At 60.7% G+C, this 4,476-nt stretch overlaps 2 non-coding genes across 2 annotated transcripts; one reads left to right on the forward strand and one right to left on the reverse strand.

Annotated features, from left to right (window-relative positions):
- The first annotated feature begins 2,280 nt into the window (after nt 1-2,280).
- On the forward strand, nt 2,281-2,444 carry LOC112549063. Its single transcript, XR_003092457.1, has one exon. It is a non-coding gene; the product is annotated as a U1 spliceosomal RNA (small nuclear RNA).
- Nucleotides 2,445-4,086: 1,642 nt separating this feature from the next.
- Nucleotides 4,087-4,250, reverse strand: LOC112549064. Its single transcript, XR_003092458.1, has one exon. It is a non-coding gene; the product is annotated as a U1 spliceosomal RNA (small nuclear RNA).
- Nucleotides 4,251-4,476: the final 226 nt, after the last annotated feature.

Genomic DNA, 4,476 nt, shown 5'->3' on the forward strand with positions numbered 1-4,476 from the left:
CCCCCCTTGCAGCCCGTCCCGCGTGAGGGCGTCCAAGCCTTGCCGAGGTGCAACTGCAGTCAGCTCCCTTTCCTCGTGGTCAGGGGGCCTGGGCGTCCTTCCCCAGAGCCGTGTTGTTCCCTCCATGCCGATCTGGGGCAGCAGGGCCTGCCCCACCAGTGCATGGTCCTTGAAGCTGCATGAGCTCTGCTGGCTCCAGGCAGGGCCCAGCGGGGCTCCCCTGCCCATCCCTGCCCTGGGTGCCGGGTCCTGCTGCGCCTTGGACTGTCCTCGCACTCGGGGCTGGGGTGTGCGTCTGGCCCTGAGCTCCCTGTTGTTCCCTCCATGCCGATCTGGGGCAGCAGGGCCTGCCCCACCAGTGCATGGTCCTTGAAGCTGCATGAGCTCTGCTGGCTCCAGGCAGGGCCCAGCGGGGCTCCCCTGCCCATCCCTGCCCTGGGTGCCGGGTCCTGCTGCGCCTTGGACTGTCCTCGCACTCGGGGCTGGGGTGTGCGTCTGGCCCTGAGCTCCCAGGCCTGGGCTGGCCCCGTGCCCCAGTGCGAGCTGCCGGGGCTGCCCTGGGGGGAGGCGGGGGATGTCTCAGAGTTTACAGTGAGTTTGTGGCACCGCTGTGGCCCCCGTGGGTGCAGGAGGCCGTGGCTGGTGCATGCGTGGCCCATCTCCCATCCCGTCCCATCCGTGGCCAGGCGTCCGTGGCCAGCGCAGAGATTGGCGTTCCCCAGCAGCCAGGGAGTCGCATCCACTCTCCGAAGGGCCCTTCACAACACAGAGGGAACCGGCGATGGCAAGGGAGACGATGCACCCAAATCCCCATGGACCGGCCTCTTTTGGGTGGAGACTCGCCCATCTCAGCCTGGCAAGCCTGGGGTGGAAGCTCCCCAGTAGGGGTAGGGGTCATGCAGGGTCTACCTTGCTCCAGGGCAGGGGTTGTTCGGCTAGACCGTATCTTGTGTTCTGGTGTTTGCCTCTGTAATAAATCAGGGGTTGTGTCCAGACTGCTTGCCAGGGAAGGGTTGCTGGATTTATAGGACACTGTAGTGATTCATTTAGCGTTTCCCAGGCGGTCTGGGTGCCAGCTCAAGCTGAAGGGAAATATATTTAGTACCCTAAAACTGAACCCAGCCCTTGTTGCTGACGATGACAGATGCTCAGCAGAAGGGTTACAATTAGACCAAGTGAATAGACTTGATCTTAGCCCATGAATGAATCCCAGCGTGCCCAGTGCCAGCAGGGCGGTCGCGCCGGGTGCCAACAGGTGCTGCCCAGCCGGGTCGGGACGCGGGACGGAGTCGCAAGTGGCTCATTTGGGAGGGTCTGGAGATGGGGGAGGGGTGGCTCTGGGAGGGGTGGGGAGGGGTTCCCCCCCCTCAGGATCTGTGCACGGGGTGAGGGCGGGCTGCTGCTGCGGGCTTTGCGCTGGGCACCAAACTTTGGTGCTTTGGCACTGAATGTGCCACTGTGTTCAGCAGTGATTGGGGGGGGGGGGGGGCCGGCCCCTGGAGACCCCCTGAGCTGGACTCAGGATAAAGTCCTGTGAGACTCCTGTGGCCAAATGCTGGACGTCTTCAGCTAGTGGTTCTTGCCAGGGTGCCGCTCAGGTCAGAAAAGTGCTGGAGGGTGCGCGGGACATACATTACGCGGTGGAGACCCGCTGAACCGACCCGCTGGCTCACATGGAGCGGGGCCGCTCGCTGCTCAGAGACCAGGGCTGAGATCCTTCCAACAGCCCCTTCCCCAACCCCAACGCTGAGACCCCCGGCCCCGGGGCAGCACTGCTGCGTGCAGCGACGCGGCAGCCCGGCTCAGGACCAGCAGTTGGGAGACTTTGCTCCCAACCTCCCCGGGGAGAGTCTGCACCCGGGACTGCTGCCCTGGCCCCCTGCTCTGCTGGGCCCTGAGCCCCTCTCCCCGGGGGCAGTGCAGGACCAGGGCCCGGCAGGAAGCTCCCCACAGCCCTGGCCTGGGGAGAGCGCGGGGGACACCCACGGCTGGAGTTGGGTGGGCAGAGCGATGCTGATGACGCAGGCAGAGGGGGCGGTCGTATGCAGATCTGGAAGGGAAGGGGTGGGACAGGGAGGGCGCGCAGGGCCTTTCGGGAACAGGGCACTGAGCACGGTTGTGGGGGGCCTGGCACAGGGTGGGGGCGTAGGGGAGGTGGAGGGAGGAGCCCTGCCCCGTGGGGAAGGAGCAGGCCGCAGTGCAGGGAGGGTTGCATGCACTGGCCCGGACTTGTGCGTGGGTTGGCCGGGGGGCGGTGCTGGGGCCCGGCCTGGATCAAGCATACTTACCTGGCAGGGGAGACACCATGATCACTCAGGTGGTTTTCCCAGGGTGAGGCTCGCCCCTTGCACTCCGGGCGTGCTGACCCCTGCGATTTCCCCAAATGCGGGAAACTCGACTGCATAATTTGTGGTAGTGGGGGACTGCGTTCGCGCTCTCCCCTGGCAACGCGGTGCAAAGACAGACTGGAGAGTTGTTTTCTTTCAGATCTCAAGCAGCAGAGGTTACAAGATGCTGATTGGTCTGCATTGGAGGAGTAAGGTTGCTGTGGGGGGGCGGGTGCATTACACAAGATGTTTACCGTGCATTAGCCTAATAACACCACGCACTAGCGTGTCATGGCAAAAACCATGTTAATAGCCTCCTCATCCTGGGAATACAACCTTTTTTGTCTAAAAAACAATTATATATATATAATTATATAAAACTATACCTATATATACCTGTACCTCTAACAACCCGTCGAGTGACCACCAGTTCACTTGGCAGACCACAGCACACTTTGACACGTTACCAGTACATTGCACTCAGCCCCACTTCAATAGAGTCCTGCACTGTGGGGTCCGAGTGCCCGTGCGGGAGCAGGTTCCTGGCCTTGCGCAGGGCAGACCTCAAGCAGATGAACTGGTTGAAGCCGCTGTCGGTCAAGTGCCACAGAGGGGGTCCGGTTCTCGCCACTTTCTCCCACGGGGAGCTCCAGAAGGAAACACGCACGGCTCTTTGGATTCTGTGAACGGCTCGCTCGGAGGGTGGAAGGACCAGGGCAGTGTGTAGAAGTAACGGCAGAAGCATCGCCTTCATCGGTGCCACCCCGTTGGCAGGCAGCATGACTGCTGTAGCCCTGTTCTCTGTCTGACCTTGCCCTCTGTCTTGTCCCAGGCCCTCTGCCCCATCAGCTCTGTGTCAAACTCCACCCCGAGGATCTTTACCCCCTCCTGGGGGATAGAAACTCCCAGGGGCGACAGGTCCCCGAGCTTACCCAGGACTAGGCAGGTGCTTTTGCTCACATTGAGCTTGGCCCCATACCTGGGTGTGTTGTAGCGCTCTTTCCACTGACCCCTTCTCCCTGCATATGACATTCAGGTCGTCCATATACGCGAGGACTTCGTCTCCTCCAACTTGCTCTGGGGATCTGCACGCCGCTGATCCCCGGGTCCTGCCTGAGTCGTCGCGCTGGTGCTTCCACTGCACAAACACACAGGATCGGGGAGAGTGGGCAGCCCTGCCTGACGCCCGGCTCCACCGCAATCAGGGCTGTCAGGGACCCCTTCACCAGGACCCTGCTGCTCGCGCTGGTGCACAGTGCCTTTATCCAGGTGACAAAGGTTGCGGGGATTCCCATCTTTTCCAGGGTCCCCAGTAGGAAGTGATGGGATACCCGGTCATAGGTCTTCTCCCAGTCGAGGTTCAGCATGGCCACGCTCTGTCCCCTCTCCCGCTGGTACTGGAGCGTGCATCGCCACGCTCGCATGTTCCTGGTGTGGCAACCGTCGATCCTTCTCAGTCATGGGTTTTCTGGTTTGTTGCAAAAACATTTCTATCTGTCTATATATAAAAGCTACAAGTATAAAACTACCTCTAACAACCTGTCCAGTGACCACTGTGGTTCAATCGCTGCTTCCTGAATCTGCGAAGAGCTGGAGACATTCAGCAGACGCTGCACCCCCGCGTCCAGCCCCTCCGCCGCCTAGCAGGTCCCGGCGCAGGCACCCGTAGCGCTGCCCGCTGCAACAGGCAAGTCTAAGGAGCGCAGTCCCGGACACAGCTCCCAGCCCCTCTCTCCAGTCTGTCTTTGCACCGCGTTGCCAGGGGAGAGCGCGAACGCAGTCCCCCACTACCACAAATTATGCAGTCGAGTTTCCCGCATTTGGGGAAATCGCAGGGGTCAGCACGCCCGGAGTGCAAGGGGCGAGCCTCACCCTGGGAAAACCACCTGAGTGATCATGGTGTCTCCCCTGCCAGGTAAGTATGCTTGATCCAGGCCGGGCCCCAGCACCGCCCCCCGGCCAACCCACGCACAAGATTTCAAATAACATCATACAAAACATTGGAATTGATATCATATTGCACGTCATCTCATTTGTACACAGTATATACAACATCCCTGAGTATTGGCTACAAACACATATTACACATATCGTATTAGACATCCTGTACGTCCCCCCAAAAAAGGAAAGCGAGAACACTGAGTGCAAT

This window comes from Alligator sinensis, unplaced genomic scaffold, assembly GCF_000455745.1.
Source record: "Alligator sinensis unplaced genomic scaffold, ASM45574v1 scaffold2317_1, whole genome shotgun sequence".
Classification (NCBI taxonomy): domain Eukaryota; kingdom Metazoa; phylum Chordata; order Crocodylia; family Alligatoridae; genus Alligator; species Alligator sinensis.